This window comes from Peromyscus californicus, unplaced genomic scaffold (assembly GCF_007827085.1).
Source record: "Peromyscus californicus insignis strain IS unplaced genomic scaffold, ASM782708v3 Scaffold_2__1_contigs__length_46816999, whole genome shotgun sequence".
Lineage (NCBI taxonomy): Eukaryota > Metazoa > Chordata > Mammalia > Rodentia > Cricetidae > Peromyscus > Peromyscus californicus.
In genome coordinates this window covers 15,797,109-15,809,138 of record NW_026294540.1, presented here as the reverse complement: position 1 = coordinate 15,809,138, position 12,030 = coordinate 15,797,109, and the positions used below count along the sequence as shown (strand labels likewise).

The 12,030-nt window shown below is 49.4% G+C and overlaps 4 non-coding genes across 4 annotated transcripts; all 4 read left to right on the top strand.

Moving 5' to 3' along the window:
* The first annotated feature begins 1,264 nt into the window (after positions 1-1,264).
* On the top strand, positions 1,265-1,337 carry Trnaf-gaa (transfer RNA phenylalanine (anticodon GAA)). The gene has a single exon. It is a non-coding gene; the product is annotated as a tRNA-Phe (tRNA).
* A 420-nt stretch (positions 1,338-1,757) lies between these two features.
* Positions 1,758-1,829, top strand: Trnad-guc (transfer RNA aspartic acid (anticodon GUC)). Its single transcript has one exon. It is a non-coding gene; the product is annotated as a tRNA-Asp (tRNA).
* Positions 1,830-3,407: 1,578 nt separating this feature from the next.
* Trnaa-ugc (transfer RNA alanine (anticodon UGC)) lies at positions 3,408-3,479 on the top strand. The gene has a single exon. It is a non-coding gene; the product is annotated as a tRNA-Ala (tRNA).
* A 347-nt stretch (positions 3,480-3,826) lies between these two features.
* Positions 3,827-3,930, top strand: LOC128121136 (U6 spliceosomal RNA). Its single transcript, XR_008222081.1, has one exon. It is a non-coding gene; the product is annotated as a U6 spliceosomal RNA (small nuclear RNA).
* The last annotated feature ends 8,100 nt before the right edge of the window (positions 3,931-12,030 follow it).

Here is a 12,030-nt window from a genome sequence, read left to right as displayed (position 1 = left end):
TCTCTCTCTCTCTGTCCCTCTGTCTCTCACTCTGTCTCTGCGTGTGTCTCTCTCTGTCTCTGTCCCTCTGTCTCTCTGTGTGTGTTTTTCTCTCGTCTGCCTGTCTCTCTGTCTCTGTCCCACTGTCTCTCTCTGTGTCTCTGTCTCTCTCTCGTCTGTCTCTCTCGGTCTCCCTGGCTCTCTGTGTCTCTCTGTCTCTGTTCCTCTGTCTCTGTCTCTCTCCTCTCCCAACTGCTCCTTCTCATACGACCCACTCCCGAAGACTTCCTACTTTCCACCATCAAACCAACTCACTCTTGGGCATCCTCTTCACCCCTTCCTGCCCCCACCCCCAATCCCAGATCCAGGCCATCAACAAGGTCCCTTTCCTCCTCCTGAGCCCCCTCAATGTCCCTTTCTTTCTAGGCCCGCTTCTGCAGGCGTGGCCCAGACACCACAGCTCCGGGTTGGACCACCCCACCAGCCCTCACCCCTCCCGGATGTGGCTGCCTCGGTCGATCACCGGCCCATGCTCGCAGTAGCCGGGGAAGACCTTCTCAGGGGGCTTCCAGCTCTGCCCAACATCTGTTCCCTTCTCCTGGCCTTCATTGCCCGCCTCTGGGGCCTCACTTCCTCCCCTTGGTCCCCAAGACAAGCCTTCCACTTCCTGCTCACCGCAGGGAAGGGAGCAGGCAGGGCCCACCCATCCCCATCCTCACCTGTTCCGTTTCCCCGTGCTTCGAGGCTGAGCAAGTGTGCACGAGCATGGGGACCACGCTCGGAGGCCGGATCTGAGTCAGGTGTGGCCCTGCCCAGGGAGCATCAGTTACCCCTGGGTGCCTGGCAGCTAGCGGCCTGCATCCAGAAGTGACCCTGCTCCTTCTCCAAGAGGGGAGTGGGGAGCAGGAGTCGCAGAACTCCAAGCCGGGAAGGGCTTATCCGTGCGTTTGTTACGCGCTCAACAAACACTGAGTTAAGCACCTACTAAGCGTCGCCTGTTCTGGGGTCTTCCTCGGTGGCTGAGGTCAGCGTAGGTGTGTCCTTCCAGCTAATACACAGGGAAAACGATAAATAAATTCACTGTAGACCATAAAGTCCTGGGGGGGTCCCTGAAGGACCCTCGTAGATAGTGGCCTTAGAGGATGCGCGGGGACCATGGCGCGCGAGTGACCCAGGGATGAGACTGGAAAACGTCCATTTCCGGGCTTCCCAGCTTGGAAAAGCCGAGGAGTCAAAGTTTTAGAAACGACAAGGAGAGGAGAAAAGGAACACACTGGCAACAACTGCCGAAATAGCTCAGTTGGGAGAGCGTTAGACTGAAGATCTAAAGGTCCCTGGTTCGATCCCGGGTTTCGGCAGCTCTCCTTTTTTCTTCTGCATTCCTCTCCAGTATATGAAACGCTTTCGTTTTTTGTTTTTTTTCCACAAAAGCCCCGAACATCGTGCACTGAAGCCGGATTCTCTGGAAACTTCCCCGCCGCTCCTCCTTGGGGGTGAATCGAAGTGGTTCCGAAAGCGCCTTCCGCTGAAGCGCGTATTCGTCCCTGAGATGTTTGTCGATGTCTGCCGGTGAACGCTTGGTGCTCATTTATTAGTGCTTGCGGTCTGAATCCAGGCGGCAAAATATAAAACTTTATAAAAGAATATAAACATAAAGTGCGGGATGGGCATTTCAAGGACAAGATTCAATCAAATCAGATTTATTTTTCTGTGTTTTTTTGTCACGGAATTCAAAGAGTCTTAAAGGACCCTCTGGCCAAGCTAGTAAACAGCTGTCTTCCTCGTTAGTATAGTGGTGAGTATCCCCGCCTGTCACGCGGGAGACCGGGGTTCGATTCCCCGACGGGGAGATTGGCGAGCGCTCCTTTTTATTATCAATTCCTTTGTGGTTTTTTTTGTTCGTCTTCCAACCGATTTAAATTTTTTTAACTCCCATGGACATACTTCACCCTGTCGCAGAAAAATAAGCCCGACCCTCACGGCTGGGCTCCACCCTCTTGGACCTGAGCTCAGCTCAGGGTGGCAGGTCGCCAGAAAGACCCTGTTCTCTCCCGCGGCTGTCCCCCGTGTCCCTGGTCCCCGCAGTCACAAGACGGAGGCCCAGACAGACCCGGCTCACGCTGCGACCCAGGCTGCGCCTCCTTCTGACTCCAGCCGCTGCCCACAGCCTTGCTGATGATGATGTCTGTGAACTGGGGACGTGTTCTTGTCCCCCGAGAACCGTGCATCCTCCCGAACTGCCGCCACCCTTCCGTTCGCCTGTTCCCTTGTGGGCCCCTTTAGAGGGGTTGGGGTGGTCCGTAAAAAGGAGCCGATCACGAGACCTGGGAAGGCCATTCCACGCTGAGGGGAACAGCGAGTGCAAACCGCCGCGGGGAGGACGGGGAGCGACCTCGGCTTGCTCCTTCAGCCGGGTTCAAAGTCGGTCTTTCTTTTGTTTGCCCGGCTCTCTCCCAGGACCTCAGACCCGGAGGAGGAGGTTGCCCATGGACCCCTCTATTTCCTGTGAGCAACGCAGCCTCCAAACCTCCCCCCGCCCCGGCCCCCGCCCCGAGACCCAGGGGCAAGATGATGTGGGACTCCACACATGCGGCAGGAGGATGACGGTGTAGGATGCAGCAGCCCTTTGCTGCAGTCCACACCAGCGACGACCGCCACTCCTCACTGCTCGAGCCTGTGCAGGCTCTGTCCTTGTTGTCTGTCCTAGAGAGCGGCAGGGTTGGGTCTGTCTGTCGGCGTCTCCGTGTCTCACAGGAAGGAGGCTCAGAGAGGTCAGGCAATGCCCGCTGCTGTGCCCAGCGTTCTGGCAGGCGACGTCAGGCACCAGCTGCTGTGAGTGCGTGGATGGGTATCAGGGTCAGGCAGATCCTCTGAGGGTACAGCGTCCACGCCGGAAGAGATAGGCAATGCCCGGGTGTAGTAGCCCTGGAGGCTTGTGGCCTCTCCTCGCGGCTCCCAGGCAAAGAACAGCCCGACCCCCATCCACGACACTGTTCCCAGAGATGTTGCAGAGTTTTGAGTCCTTGCTCCAAATCTGAGCCCTAATTGTGGGGTCTGAAACTGTAAGGCCATTTTCACATCCAGAATATTCTTCCAGGAGCGGGGGCAGGTGGAGGGAGAGAGAGAGGAAGGGCTTCAAGCAATTCTGGGTGAGGAATATTGGGGCCAAGTCCTTATTTATTGGTTTTTTTGTTTTGCTTTGTTTTTGTTTTTTTTACTTTCTGTTTATTCTCTGAATCGGGTAAACACTTTAGCTTATGTCAACGCAATAATGAACACATTTGTTTGCGAAATATAAGACATTTTGCTAAGCCCTCAAAACCCTTTTAAATAAATACACACAAATTTAATTTAGAGGGGGGAAAAAAACCCAAACAGTGATTCATAGAGTATTGCAGGGACTTCTCGAGAGGACGAGCAATCGGGCGGGGGATGTAGCTCAGTGGTAGAGCGCATGCTTTGCATGTATGAGGCTCCGGGTTCGATCCCCGGCATCTCCACTTTTTAAACGCCATTCTTATTTCTGGGTCTTTGCAACCAAATGGAGCCAGGAAAGACATTCTTGTAAGGGTCGCCACGGCAGTAACCTCTTGGAACGAAGAATTTTAATTCGTTCTTATCCTGAAACCTGTAAAAATTTAAATACGCGTCGCTGGAGGGGTCGTAAGAGAGCAGGCAGCAGGGAAAAGCGAAGACCATGCGGCTTTGAAGCCTGCAAAGCCAGAGGGCGGACCATCAGGGAGTGTTTGCATGTGGTGGCTTCAGGGCACCCTATGACACTGATCCCCGGTGGCTTTTCATGCTTATAGATGCATGGTACCTGCGTGTCAAATAAAGGTGCGCTTTAGTGCTGGCTTCGGCAGCACATATACTAAAATTGGAACGGTACAGAGATTAGCATGGCCCCTGCGCAAGGATGACACGCAAATTCGTGAAGCGTTCCATTAAAAAAAAAAAATGCACTTTAATAGAAAAATAAAGCACGCTGAGTGGTGGTGGCGCACGCCTTTAATCCCAGCACTCGGGAGGCAGAGCCAGGAGGATCTCTGTGAGTTCGAGGCCAGTCTGGGCTACAGAGTGAGTTCCAGGAAAGGCGCAAAGCTACACAGAGAAACCCTGTCTCGAAAAAATCAAAAAAATAAATAAATAAAGCACGTCTTTAATCTCAGCACTCAGGAGGCCAGCCTGGTCTACAGCGTGAGTTCCAGGACAACCAGGGCTACAGAGAAACCCTGACTCAGAAAAAGATGATAGATAGATAGATAGATAGATAGATAGATAGATAGATAGATAGATAGATAGATTAATAAATAAATGGTGTGGGTCAACGCTACCACCTTATTTTATTTTTAAAAATACAGAGAGACAGAGAGACAGAGAAACAGAGAAAGATTTCCTTACAGCATTTTGAACTTACTTGGTTTTGCTTGGCTCTCCCCATTCTTTCCTTCTCTTGTTGGGAATCAAACCTGGTCCTCTGCAAGTGCAGTAAATGCTCTTATTCGCTGAGCCAGAAGGAAAAAATACAATATTCTCCCAGGTTCTATCCCCGCCTAAACCCTTCTGCCCCCCTTTCCTCTCTCTCTCTCACTATTCCCCCCCCCTCTCTCTCTCTCTGCCCCTCCCTCCTTTCCTTCCTGTGGGAGATGGGCTCCCACTTTTTCTCCCTCCAGGGTACTCTTAAGGACTGAGGGATAAGATTTAGACAGAAATATAGAGGAGGGAGACAGGGAAAAATATAGGATAGCCTCGGGAGGTCCTGGATCCTTATCCACTCTTCTAAGGGGCTTTTAAAGGAATGCCAAGGAGTGGAGCAAAAGACCTCCCCCCAGCACAGCCAAGTGCAGAAGTTCCAATCACCTGGTAACCATGCATGTGGTCAATCCTTATATAGTCTTATATAGCCCTATAATCCTATATAATCTTTATATAGCCCTGCTGTGTAAAGCAAGCTCAGTTCTCATTAGAAAACCACTGTGGACCCCAACACCTTCCTTCCTTTCTTTCTATTTTTCTCTCTTCTTTTTTTCTTTCTTCCTTTGTGGTGGTATTATGTTCCCCAAAATATTGTGCACCCTAATAAACTTATCTGGGGTCAGAGACAGAACAGCCACTAGATACAAAGGCTAGAAAATGGTGGCACTCACACCTTTAACCCTAGCACTCCAGAGGTAGAAATCCCTCTGGATCTCTGTGAGTTCAAGGCCACATTGGAAACGGCCAGGCAATGGTGACACAGGCCTTTAATCCCAGGGAGTGATGGTAGAAAGCAGAAAGGTATATAAGGTGTGAGGACCAGAAACTAGCGGCATTTGGCTGGCTAAGCTTTCAGGCTTCTAGCAGAACAGTTCAGCTGAGTGTCATTCAGATATGAGGACACAGAGGCTTCCAGTCTGAGGAAACAGGACCAGCTGAGAAGTTGGCCAGGTGAGGTTAGCTGTGGCTTGTTCTGTCTCTCTGATCATCCAGCATTTCACCCCAATAACTGGCCCCGGGTTTGATTTTATTATTAAGAACTTTTAAGATTCCTGCTACATTCCTTCCTTTCTTTCTTGAGACAGGGTCTCTCTATGTAGCTCTGGCTGTCCTGGAGCTCACTGCATAGTCTAGGCTGGCCTCAAAATCTTGCAAGAGATCCACCTGCTTCTGCCTCCCCAGTGCTGGGATTAAAGGAGTGCGTCACCACACCCGGCTTCCCTTTCCACTTTCTCATTTCATGTGTTCTGTTACCCTGCCACTGCTCGTTAAAAAGTCCTGGTTTTCCTCCTTCTGGGACCCCTGGTTTCTTACTCAAATTTCATATGCATATATAAAAATTAGGTACCAGGCAGTGGTGGCACAAGCCTTTAATCCCAGCATTTGGGAGGCAGAGGCAGGCGGATCTCTGTGAGTTCGAGGCTAGCCTGGTCTACAGAGTGAGTTCCAGGAAAGGTTCCAAGGCTACACAGAGAAACCCTGTCTCGAAAAAAAAAAAAAAATAGAAGCTAAGATTCCCATATAAAAGAGAACATGTGATGTCTTTCTTAGCCCAAGTTACTTCACTTAATATACTATTTTTCAGTTCCATCCATTGTCCTGCGAATTGAATGATTTTGATTTTTTTTTCTGGCCGAGTGTCTTTTATTAATTTGTTGACATGTAAACGATGAGTCTTGATAATATTCACTCTCAACTCTCTCCCACTCTTGCCGCCCCATTCCCAATCCATCCCTCTTTTCCCTTTATGTCAAAGTTTTTCTTTATTTTTTGTTATTATTGTTTTTGTTTTTGTTTTTTGTTTTTTCCAGACAGGGTTTCTCTCTGTAGCTTTGGAGCCTGTCCTGGAACTCACTGGCTGGCCTCGAACTCACAGAGATCCTTCTGCTCCCGCCTCCTGAGTGCTGGGACTAAAGGCATGCACCACCACTGCCTGGAGGCTCTCTTTAATATTTTTAAAGATTTATTTATTTTTATGTGTGGGTGTTTGCCTGCATGTACGTCTGTGCACCACATGTGTGCCTGGTGCCTGAGGAGGCCAGAAAAGGGCATCAGATCCCTTGGAACTCTTCTTAACTGCTGAACATTTCTCCTGCCTGCTACTATATTTGAGACAAGGTCTCACTAAGTAGCCCTGGTCTGGACCTCACCATGTAGACCAAGCTAGCCTCAAACTCAAAGATCCACTTGCCTCTGCCTCCTGAGTGCAGGGCAAAGTTTTTATTTCCGAGACAAGGTACCTGACATGACTCATCATTTAGGTGCTGACACATTGGCTTAATGAGCTTGGGGACGGTTCTTTCTCCCTAATGTCAATAAGGGTTAAAAGAAGTCGATGGTTATTTTTAAAACAACCTGTCCGGTCTGACAGGAAATTAATAACCTGCTTCTGCTTTACCCTTTATCTTCTACCTTACCAATACTCGGGATGAGGGAAAACACCAGGAACTGTCATCATTGCCAAAGGTTTGTGCTAGAGATGGAGCTTCCCCAAAGAGTTATGATTGTTGAAAATATGCTCTCTCTTTCCTCCCCTTGCCTCAAGGCTGGGTGAGGTAATCCAGCATGGGGAACAGGTTCCCCCAAACCAGCTAAGTGCAAGGGAGAGGTCCTGAGATCACTGCTAGGAGCCTCACAACAAAGAGACCAAGCTACCCAACTGTCACACACATGCAGAGGGTCTAGGTCGGTCCCATGCAGGCTCCCTAGCTGTTGGTCCAGAGTCCATGAGCTCCCCCAAGCTCGGGTCAGCTGTTTTTGCAGGTTCCCCCATCGTGGCTCCCATCATACAATCCCTCCTTCCTTTCTTCAGGAGGATTCCCAGTGCTTGAGCTGTGGATCTCTGCATCTGCTTCCATCAGTTACTGGATAGAGTATCTCCGATGACAACTGGGGTAGTCGCCAATCTGATTACAGTAAATGGACAGTTCAGGCACTGGCCACTATTGCTTGGAATCTTAGCTGGGGTTGTCTTTGTGAATTCCTGGGGGTTTTCCTGGCACCAGGTTTCTATGGGGAAGGACTTTTAAAGGGGAAAAATCACATGAAAACCTTCACTATCTATGTAAGCAAGTAGAAACTGTTTTATTCTACCAGGTTAAGTAGTTAAGACAACTCAAAACAATCTTTGGGTATCTATGCAAGCAAAAAAAAAAAAAAAGCAGTTAGTCATATCATAACAACTAGGCAGGGATGGACATTTTTGGGTGGGAGGGGTCACTGAGTCAGGGTTACTGGGAACTTATCTTCCAGGGACTGGAGTCAGAGACAAATGGCTGGTGGGTACCAAGGCATGGGCCGGTACTAGGTGGCTGCCTAGCATAAAATGGAGCTTCTTTAGCCATAACCCTGTAACTCCAGTGCCAGTGGATTCTACACCTTCTCTGGGCCCTCCTCGCGTACTGCATGCAGGTGGTGCCCGGACCATATGTGCAGGCAAACACCCATACACATAAAATAAAGAAATCTCTAGACAAACAGGGCGGGGGCATTGAGGTGGCTGGTGAGTAACGTGGTGGCTGCAAGTTCAACCCCACCCAGGCAAGGGTGGAAGCGGAGAACTGACTCCACAAGGTTGATCTCACCTCGACATGCATGCCATCACGCACACACACACACACACACACACACACACACACACACACACACGCACACAGGGCCCACAGCTCCACCCTTAATAATTAAAAAAAAATCAAGTTTTTAAAAAGAAAGGCCAAGCCGGGCGGCAGTGCTGCACGCCTTTAATCCCAGCACTCGGGAGGCAGAGCCAGGCGGATCTCTGTGAGTTCGAGGCCAGCCTGGGCTACAGAGCGAGAGCCAGGACAGTCACCAAAACTATACAGAGAAACCCAGTCTCAAAACAAAACAAACAAAAAAAAGAAAAGAAAAGAAAGGAAGGCTGGGCATGGCAGCTCTGTCTCTAATCTCAGCACTCAGCAGGCAGATGCAGGAAGACCTCTTTACATTCAAGGCCCGTTGGATCTACAAAGTGAGTTCCAGGCAGCCAGGGTTAATAAACTAATAAAGTCAGATCTTGTTTTTATTAGTTTGTTTGTTTGTTTGTTTTAATTTTCCGGAGCTGAGGACCGAACCCAGAGCCTTGTGTTTGCAAGGCAAGCGCTCTACCACTGAGCTAAATCCCCAACCCCCAGACCTTGTCTTTAAAAATCAGGGGGGAGTGGGCTGGGGAAGGAAGGAGTGACACAGATGCAGTGTTTTGGGGTGTACACACAAAGAGTTCCTTTAGACTTTTGGGGACCTAGACTCAAGCCACACTGAGATTCATGGTTTCTATGGAGAAAACATTTCAGGGCTACAGGGTATGAAGAAGCCAAGCAGGGGTTTAAGAAAGACATTTTAGCTGGGCATTGGTGGCACACACCTTTAATCCCAGCACTCGGGAGGCAGAGGCAGGCGGATCTCTGTGAGTTCTGAGGCTAGCCTGGTCTACAGACTAGCTCTAGGACAGCCAAGGCTATGCAAAGACACCTTGTCCTGAAAAGTGAAAAATAAATAAGTAAATAGATGAATATATTTTTAATATAGGCTTATACATGGTGGTCGTGGTGGTGGTGGTGGTGGTGGTGGTGGTGGTGGTGGTGGTGGTGGTGGAGGTCCCAAAGAGTGTGGAAAAGGACTCCTTGCTGGTTTTTTTTTTTTTTTTTTTTTTTTTTGTGATGGTGGAACAGGACGGGGTGGGTCTGGAAGTTACTGTCTTCACAGGGTTGCTAGGAAACCTCAATGAGCTCCTGAGGGCTCCTGCCAAGACTTGCCATCTCCAAGGGCCAAATCAAGCCCACAGCGATACAGGCGATGGGCACCTTTACTGTAAACTGTGAGATTCTCCGAGGATGTTTTCAGGAGGGAGTGAGGTCAGGCCCAAGGTCATAAACACTCAGGCCTCGGATCCGTCTATGAAGGCATTAGAAACTCTACAGAAGCAGCCTTTACAGAAATTATTAACTCTGCTGGATTTTATTTATTTTATTGGCCAAGGTCAGATCTCAGCTTGTAAAGCCAAGGGAAAGAGAAAAACACTTCCTGTTTATGAACAAGGGCAGAAAGGCTGGACTCCGAAGGCCTCTCAGCTCACACAGAACCCAGCCATGGCCTGCTCTGAAGGTCAGACCTCAGCTCTGGGCTTTATGTGTTTCTAATTTGGAGAATTATTTGGTTTGGGTTTTTGGTTTTGTTTTGTTTTTAAGACAGAGTTTCTCTGTGTAACCCTACCTGTCTTGGAACTTGCATCAAACTCAAAGATCCCCCTGCCTCTGCCTCCTGAGTAATGGTTTTGTTTTTGGAGACAGGGTCTCACTATGTAGCCCTGGCTGGCCTGGAACTTGCTATTTAGACCAGGCTGGCTTTGGATTTACAGAGAGCAGCCTGCCTCTGAAGTGCTAGGATTAAAAGTGAGTGTCACCACGTCCTGTCCCAGCTGGTGAAAGGCTTCAACCCTCCCTCCTCAGGTTCCCACCATTTTTCTGTCTTTCTAGCCTGCCTCAGACCAGAGATTGTACAGTGGGTGTCCGTTTAACATTACTGACCTCCACTCTTAATAATGACATACTAAAGACCAGGCCATGGTGGCCCACATCTTTAATCTCTGCCCTCGGGAGGCAGGGGCAGGCCTCTCTGTGAGTTTCAAAGCTAGCCTGGTCTACATAGTGAGTTCCAGAACAGCCAGAACCACATAGTGAGACTCTGTCTCAAAAAAAAACCCAAACCCAAACAAAGTAATTCTCCAAAATTAGAAACGTGAAGAGCACAGAGCTGACGTGAAGGTGGGCCATTGGCTGGGTCCCGTGTGAGCTGAGGCCACGTCCAGCCTTTCTAAGCTTGTTCATAAACAGGAAGCAGAACACAGCACCCTGTTTTTCTCTCTCCCTTTGCTCTCTGCAAGCTGAGGCCTGCCCTTGGCCTTGGTAACCTTGTCTGGTTATACAACCCATGACAAAACAGACTTCTGGCTCCGCGCTTCCTTTTGGGGAGAAAAAGAGCAGCTGACCCTTGTGCTTCGTCCAGTCGTCCCTTATTACGGAACCCAGTCACACACTAGGTGTGACCTCCAGACCAGGCTGACACCCCACCCCCACCCCCACCCCGCAAGGACACGCAGGCAGCAGTCACCCGGCCCCACCCCCACCAGGAAGCTTGGGGCCTAGCCCTGCCCCCGCCTCGGCCCATCACACGCAGGTGTCCTCAGCCAATCCCTCCCTGTTGCCAGGCCCCTTTCTCCGTCCCCATTGGTGCCAGCTTTGAAGCGATCGTCCCTGGTAGTCTGCAAAGGCTGGATCTGGGCGTGGAACGAACTGCCAAAGGAATCCAGTGAGTCACAGGACTTCCAGCACATTCTAGCACTTGCCATTCTAGGTCAGGAGGTTTGGGATTTCTGGGCTGTGACTTGATACCCAAGTCCTGAGGCCAAGTGGGACATGAAGACACTGGAGTCCCTTTCGGAAAATAGACCAGCAACTGTGATAATCTGCCCCCAAGTTCTCTGTAGGGGACATCTGGAGGACACAGGATTCCATGTGGGTGGCAGTGCCTGTCACTGTGACTTGTCTATGAGTGTCTCTGGCCTCTGTGACTAGTATCGTCCCCTCCTTTACCCTCAGGGTTGTGACAGCTTTGCTGGATGGCTCACTCCAAGCTGGGAAGCTGCTGTGCTGGCAATAGGAGCCAGCTCTTAAAGGGAGGCCATTTCCTCCCATCCTGCTTGTCCTGTGTCCTGAAGAAGCAGGTCACCTCTGTTTGTTGCAAGAACACACTGCTGATGGGTTATTAAAAACAAAACAACAATTTGGATGTGACGTTAGGAGGGGGATTCGGGAAGGGTACCCAGGAAGGAGTTACAGGGAGGAAATGGGAGATATGATAAAAATACATTGTATGTATGTATGAAATTCTCAAAAGATTATTTTAAAATATGTAATTTAAAATGGGAGGCTATGGCCTACAAAGCGAGTTCCAGGACAGGTTCCAAAGCTACACAGAGAAACCCTGTCTTGAGGAAAAAAAAAAAAAAAAAAAAGGTGAAATATAAATGTGAAGTTAACAAGAAGTTGTAGGTTTTCACCACTGTACAAAAACTCCTTTGTTACAAATAAATACTTATGCTTCTTTAAAAAAAAAAAAAAAAAGCACTCGGGAGGCAGAGCCAGGCGGATCTCTGTGAGTTCGAGGCCAGCCTGGACTACCAAGTGAGTTCCAGGAAAGGCGCAAAGCTACACAGAGAAACCCTGTCTCGAAAAACCAAAAAAAAAAATAAATAAATAAAAAAAAAAAAAAAAAGGAGCCGGGCGGTGGTGGCGCACGCCTTTAATCCCAGCACTCGGGAGGCAGAGGCAGGCGGATCTCTGTGAGTAGAGGCCAGCCTGGGCTACAGAGCTAGATCCAGGATAGCCAGGGCTACACAGAGAAACCCTGTCTCGAAGAAAAAAAAAATCACACCCAAACAAAAAAAAGATAGGAGGCTGGATTTGTGGGTAAAGGTACTTGCAAGCATGCCTGACAATATGAATTCACTCTCTGGGAGCCACGAGGTAGAAGGAGATAACCAACCTGACTCCTTTGAGC